The sequence below is a fragment of the Xenopus tropicalis genome, chromosome 1 (assembly GCF_000004195.4).
Source record: "Xenopus tropicalis strain Nigerian chromosome 1, UCB_Xtro_10.0, whole genome shotgun sequence".
Taxonomy (NCBI): Eukaryota; Metazoa; Chordata; class Amphibia; order Anura; family Pipidae; genus Xenopus; species Xenopus tropicalis.
In genome coordinates, this window is record NC_030677.2 from 154,047,577 (window position 1) to 154,066,806 (window position 19,230).

The following is a 19,230-nucleotide window of genomic DNA, read 5'->3' on the forward strand; positions in this document are numbered from 1 at the left end:
TAATTCCCTTCAGCTGTTTTATTTTATATATTTAAGGAAAAGCGTATTATGGGTAAAATGCTTAACAAATGTACATTTGCAAGCTATATTCTGGATGTATGTTTATTTCTGAATTCCTTGTGTTGCTCTACTGTATGAGCTATACTGGCTATTGCCTGATTTTAGAATGGTCTTAGAATCTTTTTTTTAAATAATTGATCCTTAACATTAATAGTGTATGCTTTTACTTTCAGGGAAAGGATGTGAAGGACTTTGCACGCTGAGACATCGGTGTTGTTCTTGCCAGTTCTTCCTCCTTGGGCGTGTCCTGTGCTCCATCTCAGCTTGTCCAGTCTAACTTCTTTGAGCCATTATGGAGGGCAGTTCCTGGTAGTTGTGGCTTTTTATGCTTCTGATGAATTCTTTCGATCTGGAGAATTGTTCTTGACACTCCTTTGTGAAAGTGGTGCGGCAAACACACACCTGCTGAGACCTTCATTAACCGCTTGTACATTATTATTTTTTTTTTGTATTGTTTTATAAAGATGCAGTGATTCCTTTTCATTTTTCTGGGTATACAGCACCCTGACTTTCACTGGCCCTGCACACTGTATCAAACCACACATTCAAACACTGTGGTATTTGGCATTGTGTTTTGTTTTTTCCCTCTTTCTTAGTTTTTCCTTTTTTTTTCCTTTTTTTTTTTTATTTGGGAGAGTTATTCTCTGGGCACTTTAAATCAATGTAAAGCCCTATTTACTTGCACATATCATTTTAAACAAATGCAGTTGTAAGCTTTGAAATTCTAATGGAGCTTATCATATATATAACGGTTACTAGCTTTCTCTAGCACTTAGCAGAGCTGAGCAAACTATTTTACCCCTTGCCATGTTTAAGGGACCTTGTAGGTTGAAAAGATAATAATGCCCCCTAATAAAATCTATATGTGTACATGCTTACAAAATGCAACCTTTCATTCTTTTAAGATGTAAAGCTGCTGCAATATATTGTTCAAACAGGGAAAAAACTTTGGGCATTTGTGCCATGCACTGGCCTAATCTGGTCTGCGTTTTTCATGCATGGAGAAATAGTAGTATGTTGAATTGTACACGAGGAAGAGCATAAAGCAAGTGAAACCAAAATCTCATTCTGTTCACTGAAGGTTAGAATGAGGCTACAGTTCCACTGCGGAGTGGAATTGCATTCTGTCTATACAAAGTAAGTGTGGTTAATTACAGCATTGAAATGAGTGTTTTGGCACTCATGACTATATTGATAACTTAATGAAAGACACTGCGTCTGTAGGTAACGGTGGGTTTTCTTGTTGAGGGAAGGCTCTTGTTTTTGACCGAAATCTCTACTCTATTCACAGACATGTATCTTCTTTATTGAGTCTGGTAACTACAGTCCTGTAGTGTCAAAAATATATAGAAACCCTTTTCTTACCCATTTGGAGCAACCAGCCAAGCTAGCACTAATTTAAAACTATTAACATTTCTTTGCAAGTATTTGTTCTTGGAATTGTATAATGTGGAGTTTACTAGATGTTATGTCGAAGTGCGGTGCCTCCTCCCCCCCACCTCACTGCTCTCTGGTGAAAGATTTGCCTTGTTTGAAATGACCGTGCCCTCGCATGACTGTTAAGCTTTTCTGTGCAAAGATGATTGTTTAAGTGCCACATGCCTTTGATGATAAAAGCAAATTTGTTACCTCTAAATTATGTTCAACTGAAATGTTATCCTGTACCCTACATGAGGATAAAACTGCTCTATTTTAATCCTCTTCTTTATTCTGTCTTTCCTCGTCTGGCAGAGTTTTAACAATTTGTCTACACTGCCTGGGAACATGAACAAAAATTGCACTTGTAAATGAAAATAAATTGAAATCTTCTCATTAATTTACAGGTTTATTTTTTTCTCCTATTTGATTTGCTTTAAAGCTGTCTCAGTGGATGGTTAGTGATGCTTGATTTCTTACTGTAAAATTCTGATTATTTTGCGACTGGTTTACTGTTGAACTATTTGTCCAATTAATGGTGTCAGCTAGAAAAAAAAGCCATTTTTGCACGTGTGCTTTATTATCTGACAATAACCCCCCCATTTTTTTTTTTAATTTTTTTTTTGGTGCTTTGCTTGAGAAAGGGATTTGCTTTGCATCTAAACCAACCTACGCACTTTGCTTCAGCAGATCTGCCATAGTAGGCCTGCTAATCATATTTTCAGATCATTCATCACTTATAAACCACAACTGAATTTTCTCATCTAAAAGTACTACTCTTCGGTTTTGGGTGTTTAAGCCGAAAGCCGGTGCTTTAATAATCTAGAGCTGATGGCAGAGCATTTCATTTTAATATGTGAATCTATTTGGGCATCCAACATGGAGTCACTGTGGTTGTTGGAAAGCTGAAATTTCTTATTAGGTCTACTATATGTTTTCATTAAAAAGCAAACACCACCAAAGAGTTAGGGCAAGAATTTTTGAACTGTTAAAATGACCTTCAGGGAAACATTCTGGGGTTCTGATCTCAATTCTTGGGATTTGCTTGTTCTTTCCACACACATCATAAATGATATGGTTAAGTGGTTTTGGACTCCACATTTCTATGACATGACTTGAAAATAACTTCATAGGATAGAAATGAAAACTTACAGCTATGCACTAACACTGTTCAAGCATGTTTTTCCAGTTCTCCTTAAACCTATTTATTTTAATTGAGTGAGGGAAAGCATAAGCCATATATCAGTCTGAAAGGTGATTATGTATCTCATTCCAAGTAAGTGTTTATCAGGATGTTCTCGAGGTGATATTGGATTCATACAGCTGAAATATCTCTTTATTTCCAGCATTGCATCATTGCAAGCCAACGAGCTGGGTGGGACCTTTATTCAGAACTATCACACTGCTCTGGCTCTCATTAGCGGTTGATGTATTTATTCTTGATTTTCAGGTCTGGTGTAATTAAGAAATCACAAGTTAATACAGAATCACAAATATATTTTTCTTTTTCTTCTATTTTAATTCTGTAAAGAAAAACATATGCCACTGCTTTGATTGAAGGTTATTTCAGGAGCGAATGGATAGCCTTAACCTCTTGCTGCTTGTCCCTTCTTATGCCATTGTCTCCCCACTAACTGCACTTCAGCTTCTGCATTCACGGCTGCTCTCTTCCAAGCATAATCAACACATTGCTTAGTACTGGTTGCAGTTCCATATTGACTGGACTCTTTGGAACAGGGATATCGGCTGTAAATGGCTAATGCCTCGCATCTCTCATGGCTCTGCCTCACATCTGTCACGGCTCTACGACTTTGGGATATAAAATGAAAACAAGTTGCCAATCCCCAGTGCAACGGTTAATAATTTGGTGAATGTCTTTCCTTTATTATTTTTTGTTATCCATATATTGCCCTCTAAACCGATTCCTTAAAGAGCTTGTACTTGCTTTGTACTGTTGGTGCCTTTTAGTCGTGTATTCAAAATGTGTGTAGCTGACTTGGTAGACTGTAACTTTAGAAATTTCACTGCTGGGTGGAACGGGAATTTACTGCTTTCATGGGAGGTGTTAAAGGAAGATGCAGATCCATCTGGCAGTGAATAACTTACAAAAGAAATTATATAAAAATATTTTAATACAAGTTCCTGTATGTTCCTTTAAAATGTAATGTAACAGCTAAACATGTATTTTATTGTGAAAGGTATAACCTTTTAAATCAATTAAGGCAAAATTGTAAGAGGTTTATAATATTTTTTTGTTAATTCTATTGATGTATTTAACTTTTTTCCTTACTTGGTTGAATGTTCTATATTTCTGGCTTTAACTTGTAAAAAAAAAAAAAAAAATCTTGTAAAACTAAACAAAACTCAGATTAAATCATTAAATTGTATTCCTGTATTACAAAATAGTATGAATTTATACATGGATCCATTCACTTTGTTAAAATATTACCTTGTTCTAATCTAATGGAAACGTGTTCCACTGGCCAGTTTTTGCAGCACTTGGGGCTGTGACGCATGGCGCTACTTAGCAGCAACTACAAAACGCTAGAAAATACCTTCCGTTATCGGTATTGTCTATTTTATAGCCGCAACAAGTAGCTTTGTGCGTCATGTAAATTTAAATATTGTGTACTTTTACCTTGCACTGTTTGCACACACAGGGCCTCATTTACGTTCCAGATAATTATACATTTTAATATTATGCACTAGAACAATGCAGTTAGTATAGCGTATCTAATGGTACATGGCTCTAAATGTGCCTGTGTATTGAATCATTGTTAGTTTTGAAACTAAGGAGCTCCATCTGCCGCTTGATAAAATACTTTAGACTTTTCTTTGAAATAGGGGTGTGGATTTCTAAGTACAGCATCTTAATCAAATGTCTTCTTGCATTGATACTTTGGCAGTTATTTGAGGCTGATTTCCCACAAAGAGATTAGTCACCCGTGATAAACGACTAATCTCTCAATGCCTTTCCACCAGCAAAAGGCAATCGCCAGTGGAAAGGCCTATGTCGCTTTTCCAAAATCATGTAGTTGCCTGCAGGTAGAAACCGCACTACTATCCTACGCTACAGGGTAGGCCTCACAGCCGATTCCCTTTGTTGCTGGTGAAAATGCATTAAGAAAGATTAGTTGCCCATGGTAGCCAGAGATTTATCATGGGGGCAATTAATCTCTCCATGGGGCATTAGCCTAAAGCTGGACACAGGCCCAAATTAACATGGAGCTTTAACAGCTTAAAAAATAGTCTAATAAGCACAAACTGTGCAGTTTTTGTCTTAAAACATGGACAAAAACATGTAACTAGCATCTCCTTATCTAACACACTCACAGTACATCCTTTAGCAATTACTAAGGTGAAACTATAGTATTTTGCAACTGTTAAAACAGTGACATACCACAACTCCCATAATGCCATGACAGGCTTGGCAGGCATTGTATCAGCTCACAATCTTGCTGAAAAAAGGAAGGAGCAAATTCATATTTTTATAACAATAACTGCAGTCCTAATGTCAAACACATCACTGCCTGACCGCCACAATTTTACTTACCTTTCTTCCACAGGCAACACCTACTCACTGAGTATCCCTGTTGAGATCTACTCACATACACAGAAGTGCTCTAAGGTGCAGGCATGGCTGGTGGGGTTCTCTCTAACTGGAGCACCAGCCTGGGGAAAAACTTATCTCCCCCCCAGTGAGGGCTGTGGCCGCAACTAATCTCCCCGAAATGCCATCCCACCGGCTACAATGTAAATCGTTGGTGGGATGGCATACGCGGCACAGTGATTTGCTGAAGTTGGCCTGAGAGGAAATTTCAACGCTGCGTATGCCATCCCACCTGCGATTTACATTCTAGCCGGTGGGATGGCATTTCAGGGAGATTAGTCGCCCGTGACAAGGGAGATTTGTTGCGCGGCGACTAGTCCCCCGTGTGTCACAGCCCTTAGGGTGATGGTGCTTGGGAGATTTATTGGCTGTGGGAAGTCTGTGCTACCTGTGGGCAACAAATCTCCAGCAAATAACTGGAGGGTGTCATTTTTGCAGATGTGTCAGAGTGGGCTTAGTCTGAATTACCAAAGAGCTAAATTAGAGCTCGCCATAGTCCAAGTTAAATTCTCCCATTCTCACCTCTCAAAATTCATGGGCTCAATTGCTACAACGCCATAGCACACCCTGCGTAGCCATTTAACTGCTGGTCATTGAAAGGTGCCACACTGGTGTAAACAAACTGGCCTTACTGTTGAGTAACAACACTGTAAAATCTGTAGAGTGTATGGATTTCACTGCATTGCACTTGTTACATGTATGTGTGTATCAATGCTTCTCTGCGGACCTTTACAAATACAACTCATTTTTATTAGCTAAATGTTGAGATCTATCTTAAAGGGGACCTGTCACCCAGACATAAAAAGCTGTACAATTAAAGTCCTTTGCAAATGAAAAAAAAATGCAAATTGTTTTATTTAATAATGCATCCATTCCTGTTATAAATGCATTTGAAAATCTCTACTGTCAGTTGCATATTGCCTGCCCCTTCTCTGAGCTTCAGGCACAGCAATCCCTTTCACTTTAATTTCCGCACTTCCTAGATGTAATCTCTCTCCTCATGTTTCCCCTTCCTTTCCAACTGTCTATTTTGTAGCCTGGGCATGGGAACATGGCAGGTCCTTCCGGTGCATGCACATGATTTTGGGATGTTGCAAACTTTGTCCATGATAACAGCTTCCATACAATGGCTGCCACCTGCTTGCTGTGATTGTGGGTTCCAAAAGAAGAATTTTAGTGTAAGTAAAGTTTATTTTGCCCGACAAGCAAAATGAAATAGGATTTTGAATGATTTCTTAGGCTGACAGGTCCCCTTTAAAGGTAAAAACCTACCCAGTCTAAGGGGCACATTTACTTCCCCACGAACGGGCCGAATGCGTCCGATTGCGTTTTTTTCGTAATGATCGGTATTTGGCGATTTTTCTGAAAATTATCACGACTTTTCCGTTGCCATTCCAAATGTTGCGCAAAATCTGGCGATTTTTCGTAGCGTTAAAACTTTGGTCGATAAGTCGCGCCTTTTTCGTAGCCATTCCGAAAGTTGCGCAAAATGTTGCGATTTTTTTTCATAGCGTTCGGATTCATTCAAGCTTCAGTATGGTGACTTTTCTTGGGCCAGGTTGGAGCTGCAGGGTGCCATTGAGTCCTATGGTAGGCTTCCAAAATCATGCAAAGTCTGAAAGTTTCGCCCGCCGCTTACGAGCGCTCAATACGAAAAAGTCGCGACAAGATACGAGCGAATTGTAATGGCTACGAAAAATTCGCGTTTTTTCGCACAAATCGTATTGGTAATGAAAAAGTTGCGACGATTTCCGAAAAGTCGTAAAAAAAAAGGCGCCGAAAAAATTGCAAAAAATACAAAAAAGTCGCAAAATGTTCGTTTTCCAATCGGAATTTTTCCAATTCGAATTCGTGTCTTAGTAAATCAGCCCCTTAAGGTGGCCATACACAGTGCATCCAATTGTTTGGCGAGGTTGCCAAATGGTCAAATTAAAACTACAGGTATAGGCCGTCGGACCGAGAATGGCATCAATGATCCAATGCTGTCCCCAATCCGATGGGAAAATCAAACCTGCCCGATCGAGATCTGGCCAATTTTAGACTACAATATCGGTTTGGTAGGCCTGTCAGGAATGCACATGCAGATAAACTGACGGATCAGTCTGAAGGGCCCTGATTGGCAGCTAAAATCTGCCTGTGCTTGACATGAACTCATTGGGGCTTATATAGTAAGCAAACATACTTTCTGAACTTCTAGGTATAAGTATAAATAATTTTTGGGCAACCATGGTACCATTGCCAAAGACCCCCTAGGCTCATAATGTAACCCCTCCCTCACTTTGTTCTATTGTAAAGTGATAGATTCTAGGACTAAAGGTGGCCATACACCTTCAGATTTTAGTCTTCTTCCAACAAACGTTCAGATATCAGTTGCAACGATCTAAATCGTTTAAACCAAAATTGTAGGATAAAGCCCTTAACATACAAATCGGAGGATGTTCTGAACATGAAATAGTTGGCAGCCACCAATCATAAGAAAGTGACTTCCATTGTAGGTCCCCCCCAAGATATTGTCAGATACGCAATACATGCGCAGATTTTTTTTTTTATCCAACCAAAAATTTCTAACCTGATTGATCAACTAAAAAGCACAAAAATTGTATTAAAGTAGGTTTCATACAACTGTATTGGTACGCGTATGGCCAATAATGGTGGTCAATCTGCTTTTCATACAGGGTAGAAAGCAGAAGGATTTCAAGTCCCAGAATCAATCATTTTCCCGGTGGGTGTGTCAGAAAGGGGATGGTGAACTGGTCCCTATGAACAGAGAGACAGAATTTATGTAATAACTCACAGGCCGTTTTGCCTCCCATGTTTAAGAGGTGGTTCACCTTATAGTTACTTTTAGTAGATTATAGAAACACGTTTCTCCAGCAGAGTGCACAGCTAGAGCAGTTTCTATGGAAACCAGGAGCGCCATCTCTACATTGGCTGATAGACTAGAGGGTGTGTTTGGTAAAGACCTCTCCTATTTATATTCCAGTTTTGCATTGAATCCATCCACTGCCTGATTGCTAAGATAAAATAACCCTAGCAACCAAATAGCTGCTGAACAGATAGCTTAAAAAACTGGAAAGCAATAAAAAAATGAAGACCAGTTGAAAACTTATCCCTGTCTGCTTCATACTGAAAGTTGACTTAAAAATGAACAACACCTTTAAATCACACGCAATAAACATATGCATTACCTTGCCATGGCCTGCCATATAATTTAGCATGGGTAGGTCATTCAAATCACGCAAAGTGCCCACTGATACATTTTCAAGTAATAAGTGATATGAATTACCTGTGGTGCTTTAAACAAGAAGGAAAGAGTAAGTCACTTGGGGGTGCCAAAATGTTAGTCACCCCCAAGTGACTTTAATCGCTTACCCTGTACCCCGGGCAAGGTGTTAAGAGAGAACGTCACCAGCCCGGGGTACCTGTAGCGAGCGCTTCCTTCTTCCGCGTTGGCGCGCTTGCGCATTAGAGTGAAAAGCCGAACTTTAACAACAAAGTCGGCTTTTCACTCTACTGCGCATGCGCCGGCCCAGGGATTTCACCGCGGAAGCACGACAGGTACCCCAGGGTTGGTGTGGTTTTCTCCTAACAGCACCAGCCTGGGGTACAAGGTAAGCGATTTGTCACTTGGGGGTGCCTTATATTTTGGCACCTCCAAGTGGCTTAGCCTTTCCTTCTCCTTTTAGGCTGATGCCACACGAGGCATAGGGCTGATATTTTTGGCAAGCGGAAAAACGATTGGCGAAAATTCAGCCCTACGCCTACTACTTGTGCCTGCACCTGAATGAATGGAATACGCTCGGGTGCAGGCACATGTAGCCGATATACGCATGAAAACGCGAGACTTTGCATTCTCTCACGTTTTAATGTGTATATCGGCTACATGTGCCTGCACCCGAGTGTATCCCATTCATTCGGGTGCAGGCACAAGTAGCAGGCGTAGGGCTGAATTTTCGCCAAGTGTTTTTCTGCTTGCCAAAAATATCAGCCCTACGCCTCGTGTGGCATCAGCCTTAAAGTGCAGCAAAGGCACAGCAAAATGCGTCAAAGTGTGTCATTGCCCTAAATGCCTACAAAGGAAACCCTGTACCCAAACCAACAAATAATCCACAGATTCAAGCTCTATGGATAAAGTTGTGAAGATCATACCTAATGAAGTTGTGAAATAACAAATCCCAAGTGAATTCTGTAAAATGCAGTATACTCGTGGTCTAGACGGAAATTTGGTACCTAGGGCAGATGATAGAAAAACTGTATATACCCTCCCCAACCATTAGTTACAAGCTAGGTGCCCCGTTCCCTAACGGATACCCTAAATTACAATTACCCACCTACAGTAGTGGCCTAAAATATTGGCACTGTTACATATTTTTAAAAATAATGCAGTTTCTGCCAGGATATCTTGGAAATAACTATGCTATGGTATTTATAAAAGTATTTCTTTTGTTTGCAATGGAACAAAGCCGGAAAAAAAAAATCATCATATTTAACACACACTGGCAGAGAAGCTGCTGAATCAGTCTGAAGGCCCCAAATCAGCAGCTTAAAGAAGCAAGAAAGTTGCATCATTGGGGGGAAGCCAAAATGTTAGGCACCCCCCAGTGATTGTAATCACTTACCTGATACCCCGGGTTGGGACTCCTGCAGGCAAGTGATCCTCTTTCATCTTCTTTTTTGTGCCAGTAGAGTGAATATATATAATATATGGAAATTGGTTGGCATTAAAGGGCCGGTATACATGCTGTATGAAACTTCTGTGCATGTATGGGCAGCTTAACTGTGGTGAAAGGACCTTGATTAGCTGTCAGTTGAGAGCAGAAAAATCTGATACCCAAGAACATGATTACAAAATAGGAGACAAGAAATCCTGTGTTTCTTTTGATAGAGGACTTAGTGTGTGCTTATGGCTGTATTTACATAGACCTTTCTGATAAGCTCACTGATTTTTTACCTTTCCTTCTCCTTTAAAGTTACCAAAGGCAGCTTTTTGCCACCCCTAGTAACTGACCACTTACTGCCACCTGAGGCAAGGTTCTCCCCTTGGCTCATGGGAGGAATGGCCCTGGCAGGGGGGATTGGATTTTGTAGGATCCTAGAAAACTTGGTTTGTTTCATGACAAGGGCCAGATACATTTTAATCCACAAAAACTGATCAAAACCCATGTAGTTTAACCCTTACAGTTTCAACTTGCACCACTGCTATTTCAAAGAAAGGGATTTGTATGATAAGACACCCAGGAGACTCCACTGCTGACAGAGAAACATAAGAAAGCCCAACTGAAGTCTGAAGGTACATCTAAACATGCTGAAATTCTTTTTGGGGAATGTCTTGCAGAGAGACAAAATAAGTGTTTTTGGTAAAGTACATGTCTTTGTTTACAGGGGAAAAATGAAGCCTTTAAAGATGTTTCAGGGGTGCTTTATTGATGTGGAGTCTGCCTAGCACCAATAAATCAGGGGGTTACCAGTGCATTTTGGGGTGTAATATTAAACCCTCTGTCAGAAAGTTGGGTCTCTGTTGTAGATCATGAATCTTCCAGAAGACCCCGAAGCTAGGGTTCCCATCAATGTCTGGTTCCCATGGAGAGACTCTGCTTCAGGGAGCATTATTGCATACATAAGCACATACATATGTTGCCATATCTCCCATATGTAATACAAGGCACTAAGCTTGCACCCCTCCCCCTTTACTTAACTACACTAATGCACCAAGCAGACTCTGTATAACAGTGGTGCCCTGTATAGTTGCCCAGTGGATACATGTATAACTAATAACTGATGTCTCAAACAGTAAATTTGTATGCGATGGAAAACATGCAAGTTAAGCAGACAGTTTGCATTTGGAAACACAACCCTGCCCTTTCTCCCCACTGTAGCGAGCAGTTTGTTACATGTCTGCTCCATGTTATGAAGCCCCTCTATGTTTATTTAATCAGTCTTTCTGTTGAAATATTCAATCTCTTCAAAACTCTTTCAAAAATAACACATTTATTTTCTTTTATTCTGTTGTTATCTTGGGGTTGGTTTATAAAAACTGGGATTTTAGTGACAGTTTCCCTTGATTTTCTTTTTTTAAAGCATAAAAAGGCATCATTTCATGCTTTGCAGACCTTCACTTACCGGCACTCCAGTCTCATGCCTTCATGCATTTATGGCTAAAAGATATTTCTTATTGTCCCACTTATATCACTGGCAATTATTGGGGTTTTTTTTATTTCTAAATTTCATGTAACTGGTGGTGTTTGTATCCCTTAAACAGCCTTAAATTAGTTCTGACCTTATGTCCTGCAACCAAATCGGAATATGTTTGTGTAAGATCCCGGTGAAACAAGCTGAGCGTATGTTTGCAGGGGCCACTATGGAGTAGTTTGCTGATGAGCTGAGAAAGTGCCAGCCTGTGTGCAAGAATACATGGGTGCACAATGGCTTTGCCTGTTTTCTGAATTAAATCAAATGATGCTACCACTTTCAACAAATGGTTTGCTGGCATGGCAACACACAGCATAAAAAAACTCACACAAGGAAAAAGAAAAGCAGCCTTTAAGTGGGGAGATGATGGTTTTAACCCTAATACTCCAGGACGAGCATGCAAAGTAGGAAGAGAAGTACATTGCAGGCTTCTCCAGCACTCACTGCGTTAATTATCTTTGTTGCTAGAGGCTCGAGCACAGAACCTGTTGCTGTGGCAGCACCATGTCCTTGGATACAGGGAGCTGCGATGGGGAATTGTGTAAATTTATAGATTTTTTTTTTTTTCCTACACAAAACAAGGTGCCAAGTGCAGGAAGGGGTGGAGAGTGAAATGACCTTCCATGGGTTGGTAGTAGATACTGAGCACCTAATTCTCCTATGTAAAAATGCAAGCATTACAAGCAAGAGATGTTAATGAGCATAAATAATGTATTAAATGAATCTAATTATGCATAAAGCAGGACAAGCAGGTGGTTTGCAACAGATTGGTAAATAAAGCACAGCAACACAACACTTTGATCCATGAGAAGCCAGTCATTTAACTGTACAAAGCAGGCCTGTCACACCTTCTCCAAGATGCTGCATTTTTGTTAAATAAGAAAAATCAATACATATAGTGTGTGAGTGTGTATGTGTTTGAGTGAGTGTGTGAGCGCGTGTGGGGGGTTTGTAGGTGGGTTTGGGGGTGTGTGTGTAAGCATTAGTTAGTGTGTGTGGGGGGGGTGTAAGCACGCACGTGTGTGTAAGCGTGTGTGGGGGGGTTTGTAGGTGGGCGTGTGAGTGTGTGGGAGGTTCGTAGGTGGGTGTGCGTGTGGGGTTTTAGTTGAGCGTGAGTGGGGAGGTTTGTAGGTGCGTGTGTGAATGTGTGTGGGGGGGTTTGTAGGTGGGTGTGTGTGAGCGTGTAAGTGTATGGGGGGTATGTAGTGGGGGTGTGTGTGAGCGTGTAAGTGTATGGGGGGTATGTAGTGGGGGTGTGTGTGAGCCTGTGTGGGGTGGTTTGTGGGTGTGTGAGCCTGTGAGTGTGAACCTGTGTGGGGGGGGTTTGTGGGTGTGTGAGCGTGTGTGGTGGGTGTTTGTAGGTGTGTGTGAGCCTGTGTGGGAGGGAGTTTGTGGGTGTGTGTGTGATCCTGTGTGGGGGGGGTTTGTGGGTGTGTGAGCATGTGTGTGTGTGATCCTGTGTGGGGGGGTTTGTGGGTGTGTGAGCATATGTGAGGGGTGTTTGTAGGTGTGTGATTGAGCCTGTGTGGGAGGGGCTTGTGGGTGTGTGAGCCTGTGTGTGGGGGGGGTTGTGGGAGTGTGTGTGGGGGAGTTATGGGTGTGTGTGTGGGGGGGTTGTGGGTGTGTGAGCATGTGTGTGGGGGGAGTTGTGGGTGTGTGAGCGTGTGTGAGCGTGTGTGTGGGGGGGGTTGTGGGTGTGTGAGCGTGTGTGGGGGGGTTGTGGGTGTGTGAGCGTGTGTGTGGGGGGGTTGTGGGTGTGTGAGCCTGTGTGGGGGGGGTTGTGGGTGTGTGAGCGTGTGTGGGGGGGGGGTTGTGGGTGTGTGAGCCTGTGTGGGGGGGGTTGTGGGTGTGTGAGCCTGTGTGGGGGGGGGTTGTGGGTGTGTGAGCCTGTGTGGGGGGGGTTGTGGGTGTGTGAGCGTGTGTGTGGGGGGGGTTGTGGGTGTGTGAGCCTGTGTGGGGGGGTTGTGGGTGTGTGAGCCTGTGTGGGGGGGGTTGTGGGTGTGTGAGCCTGTGTGGGGGGGGTTGTGGGTGTGTGAGCCTGTGTGGGGGGGTTGTGGGTGTGTGAGCGTGTGTGGGGGGGTTGTGGGTGTGTGAGCCTGTGTGGGGGGGGTTGTGAGCCTGTGTGGGGGGGTTGTGGGTGTGTGAGCGTGTGTGGGGGGGGGGTTGTGGGTGTGTGAGCGTGTGTGGGGGGGGGGTTGTGGGTGTGTGAGCGTGTGTGAGCCTGTGTGCGGAGGGTGTGTATCAGCTCTAATACACAAAATAATTATCTGAATTATTATGTATCACACAGGGCTTCACAAGAACACACCATGTGCAGCACATACAAGCAATATCAGCTACATCACATTGAAGCAGAGAAACATTATTACAGTTGCAGAACGTTACAATATGACAGGGGGGAGATGCCTGCGCACATTCGTTTATTTTCATTATTTGAATATGATAAACCAAAAGATGGTTTATCCCTGTAGTTTTGGGTCATAATAAGGTTTTCTGAAGGACAGAAGAAGAAGGAAGATCAAATTATTGCTTTGTAGACAGGCACTTGAATATCTTTTCTATCCAAAACAGCAACTTCACAAGTGTGACATTATTAAGACAAACCATTCAGAACTTCAGCAATTTTTTAATGCTTAAAGAGATATTGACACCAGAAAGTAAACCTTTTTTTACATCATTACTGTCATAACATTGTCTTTGCATGCTATTTATAATTTTGCCATAAAAGTATTTGTCCAAGCTTTTACATTCCCTATCTGATCCCCCATGTTCCTCTATAAGGGGGCTGCCATATTTGTGCAGCAGGAGGCCGTTAGCATTAGAAGCTGTAACTGACAGGCTGAGAAGGGACAGTCATGTTGGCAAAACAGTCAGGTTTAAGAACTTCAGTAACAATTACTTACAAAACCAGCCCTATCAGCAAAAAATGATCAACATGACCCATAGGGAACTTTTTATGAACATTCATAATTTAAAAAGTATTTTTTTTTTGTGTCAGTATCACTTTAAGGGGAATGACTTGTGTGCAGGTGACATTAGGCATAACATAATATATCCCCTGTAGAGTGGGGCTGACCCTTGGGCTGCAGAAAAACACTGGTCCAGAATCAGTTCCAAACAGCCTTTCTATACGCCTGCACCCAGAGCCACTGCAGACACATGGAGTGCAGACACATGGAGTGCAGACACATGGAGTGCAGACACATGGAGCAGATTTCAGTACTAAAATGCATACTCAACCCAGTGTGGTACGAACTGATTCCTGTTTCTTTTGACAGAGAAGTCAGTGCAGCGTTTCTGAGAGTGCATGTGGCTGTATTTACATAGACCTTTCTGATAAAGCTCACTTAGATTTTACCTTTCCTTCTGCTTTAATGAATAATTTCTATAAAGCTATGGAATGTTTTTGAATGATAATATAGAGCTCATTGCAAAAACTGTGCGCAGTTGTTGCTATTGTCATGCTTTTCATAATAAGTACTTGTGTGTTCAAACACACTCCTTGCACTACAGTATTGTTGCGTTTGGTGCCAGAGCATCAGTCCTGTCTCCTGTTCAGAATTGTGCACAAGTGCATATATAGATGCAGAGGAACCCTGGAGTGACCACCTCCATAAGGGTGAAGACACACTGGGCTACTAAGCAGCTACTTGTCACAGGTACAAAACACCAGAAAATGCTCTGCCATAGACAATACTGAGAATTGCCTCTGCTAAAACACACATAGAGACAATTATCAGTAATTGATCAGCCTATTTTAGTACCCACGACAAGTAGCTGCTACTAGTAGCTCTGTGTGTCTTAACAAAAATGGCATTGGCTCCAGGGATCCCACAGCAGGCTGCATCAATACACATGGTGCATTATATCTAAAGAATCATGTTCATATGAGGTCATTACAAATGTTTTTAGTGAGGAGGAGTTTTAGTTGATGCAATTACATACACTCACTGCACACACTCCCCCTTGAGGCTGCAATTATACTGAAATTATAGGGAAAATGGTGTAATCTGGGTTAAAAAAAAAGCTGCTGGTTTTTACTCTGGAAAGTTTTCCCCCCAAAAGAGCTTGGTGTACTTTTACACTGTAATGCCTGCCGATCATAAATAATAAATAGGCCCTCAATGTCTGCAATGATCCTGGAATTTTGGGAAAAAACACTGTAAATAACAGAAGGGTTTTTTGCCTTAATTTTTGTTTAATTTGGTATTAAAATGTATCAAACTAAAAATGTAATTTTAATGTGAACATACATTTATAAATTAAGGTTACAAGAATCTCCTCAGACCACTCAACCTTGTTGATGATATTTTCAAGTTTCAGGCTGTTAGTACTGTATCTTTGTGCCCTAATTCCAATAACAATCGTGCATTAAGCAGCAATGCTTACATATAATTGGAAAACACAATATATAAAACCCTTATTCGTTGTAGCTAATAGTTATACATTTTAAGAATATTATGTACAATAGGGTTTACAATAAGGGGCACATTCATCCACCTTGGCTGGTCCCATCCACGCCATCTGTGAACTCTCCTGGAGAGATGGAAGTTGTGTTACCCTTCCAAAGGGCTAGCTCACAATGCTCAGAGCATCGGCTGCATAAAAACAAGCTTTTGGTATATAGGAAATTGCTGTAACTGAATGGACAGACACATTTAAGTATCCAATACATTATACTAAGGGGTATATTTATCATGCTGTGTAAAAAGTGGAGTAAACCATTAACAGTGATGTTGCTCATAGCAGCCAATCAGTTGCTTTGCTTTGGTTTTCTAACTGTTTCTGAAATCTAATTGCTTATTGGTTGCCCTGGGCAACATCACCGTTAATGCTTTACTCCACTTTTTACACAGCATGATAAATATATCCCTATTGTGCATCTCTGAAACTCCTTCCAACTGTTTTGGCACCCTTAGCTAGCCTACAGTGTTTAGTTTACAGGCAATGGTTTGCTTTGATGGCTTAAAGGGGAACTATCACAAAAATGAAAATGAATTATTTTAACATTTACCAATAATACATAAACACTTGCAACCCTATGTAACTATAATCATAGGGACACCCTATTGTGTTATTTTTTCACTGAATAATGTGAGATAATCAGAGATTCTATATTGAGAACACAATCCTTTCTAAGAGATACAACTGTTTTTTTTTTATATAAACTGGGATCTACGCTTAATGTAAATAGTTATATTCTTCACTAGCCAATAAGTGAAGGGGTGGTTACAAAATTGTTAGGATCAGTGAAATAGGGGATAGAAATTATGTCATCATATACTGGATTGAGTTATATGTAAAAAGAGAACATGAGTTCTAATGTTATACCAACATACTGTATGTGCATAGGAAATTTGTGCATATAAATTAGAACTTTATAGGAAATATGTCAGTATGTCTGGGTTATATAGATAGTTTGTATTGTATTGGCTGATCTGAGCCTGCGCTAGAGAGGTCTAGGTTGTATGTAACACCTGTATACCCACAGTTGAAATTACATGTAATTATTATGAGAAAAAGAGGCATTTGCTAAATGTAATGGTGCAAAATTATAATGTAGAATTAAAAAGGGATATATTAAAGAAGCAGATGGACAAGATCACTTATTAAGAAGCACGTGCATTTCATGCTGAGGCATTAATTAAGAGGGTTATAATGCAGATTTGCTTTTGTAGACATATCAAACAGTAATTGTACAGAAAAGAATGTTTCCAAATAAAACAGATAGTATAAAGCTTTCCACATGTTGCTATCTACTATGGATATTTAGGTAAGGTAACGTAAATTAGGGCTCTTTTACAATTACAAGTGCAGTTGTGCAAATTTATTAGGGCTCTGGTACATGGGGAGATTAGTCGCCCGCAACAAATCTCCCTTGTTGTGGGCGATTAATCTTCACGATATGACATCCCACCGGTGAAAATGTAAATCGCCGGTGGGATGGCATACGCAGCAACATCGGTGATTTCCACATATCGCGCAGCCGCGTATGCCATCCCACCAGCGATTTACATTTTCACCGGTGGGATGTCATATCCGGGAGTTTAGTCGCCCGCAACAAGGGAGATTTGTTGCGGGCGACTAAACTCCCTTGTGTGCCAGAGCCCTTAAAGGCACTTCCTTCACAATGCGCTCCTTGCACTTTTGTATAGTTGTGCTCAGCACTGCTCAGTCCTTGCTACCTCGCCTCTCAACTGGACTTTGAAAGTATTTGGCACAATTACATTCTATTCATGCAACAACCTATGTGTAAGGTTGGAGGGCTCCACTGTTAAGCTGTCCATACACTTAAAGATCTGTCACCTTGAGGAGGGCGTTATCGGATTGAGGCCAAATGATCGGATCACATTAAAGGGATGCAGACAGATTGGACAAGGGCCGAATCACTGAGCCGATGTGCTCTCTGCCCTAATAGAATTTTTAATTCGACATTTGCCCAATTTTCAGTCAGAACGCTTTGGTGGCTGGGGGCTTTTATCGGCCCGTGCATAGGCATCTTTAGATGTTTTTTTTAAATTGTGTAAATGGTGCATGTGCTGGATTTTAAGTGACACAGGGAAACAGATCTCGGGCATACTCTTACACACCTTTCAAATACATGAGCTTTCACAGAAATAAAGAAGTTTGTGTATGTGCAGTGTGCATTTGGGACCCTGGAATTAACTTAAAAACACGGTGCTCTTTTTCACCTTCTCACATTGTACCTTGGGATAAGTCACAGCGACAGGTGAAAACATCTTTTGTATAGCTAACAAGTAATGCTCACTATTTTTTGGGACCTATCAACAGAAAACTTATTCAGGCTACAGAACACAACTGCATGGACTAAATCATCCAAGGTCCTTTGCCTCATTTCATCTGATGTTAAATCTGCTGCGAGAATGGATTTGAGGTGCCGTATAAAACATTGATCTACTACTTTGCTTTGAAAAGCCACACTAAAGTAACATGTAGCTTAATATGAAATTCTTTCTGTACCAAGATCCTCAATAGACCATTTAGCGTGTAAATACTTTTGTTGTAGGTTATCATATCATTTTGATCATTCTGGAAATGTACTCAAGCCGCCATACGGGATGCCAGATTTCTGAAAGTAAAAATAGGCTTCATTTACATATCATATCAGTAGAACAAGTTCTGTTTCTCTGGGGGAGAAGCAATTTCACCAGACAACAATCACTTCATGTAAATTAGAATATAAATTCAGGGTCCCCCAAGCACATACAGTTATGTTTAAAGATTGGGGCCCCCCAGTTAAGGAACTTGTTTTGTTAAACACACAACCTGTGCAGGCAGCCATTTGAAGCATGATGGATTTGTTTATTTATTTTCTGATTGGATAAAAAATAAAGAATTGCACATTGAAAAATCCAACTTCCCACTGCATCTGTGGACATAAATGAACCCTTTATGGCCTAAATATATTGTTATGGAGACAATATATGCAGAGGGTTTTTTTTTGTTTTTTGATGAGTATTTGCCCTGCAGAACTTCTTTTCATGGACTTGTTTCATGGATGAAACATGTAACACACAGGGCTGTCAAGACTTTTGAACTTAACTGTAGGACCAAGATATAATAATTTTCTTTGATCATAGATTAGATGACATAGACAGATAGACAGATTTAGTGAGTGCAACTACACAAAACCAACCCTGTGAATGAGCGGCCCTGACTTGGTTGCAAGATCAGTTGGTGCTTCACCCATTTGGCATAAATACACTAGCCCATTCAGAAGCTGTCCTGATGCAATTGGGAGAATGTACATTGTCACCTGGAAAAAATATGATAGAAATTGTTTTGAAGTCTGATTCTCCCATGGTGCAAGCATAATTCTAGATGAAATTTATGGCCTGAACTCTAAATTGTTTCGTTTTTTTCTTCACTATATTTAACCTTCCTGGGAATATAAGGACTAACATAAAAATTCAAGTAGCATCACACACTGATAT

At 40.9% G+C, this 19,230-nt stretch overlaps 1 protein-coding gene across 1 annotated transcript in view; it reads left to right on the forward strand.

Moving 5' to 3' along the window:
• The window catches only part of mapk1 (mitogen-activated protein kinase 1), a 35,941-nt gene extending 35,003 nt beyond the window's left edge, over positions 1 to 938 (forward strand). Inside the window, 1 exon segment of the mRNA NM_001017127.2 lies at positions 234 to 938. The gene's annotated coding sequence lies outside the window, so the exon portion shown is untranslated.
• The last annotated feature ends 18,292 nt before the right edge of the window (positions 939 to 19,230 follow it).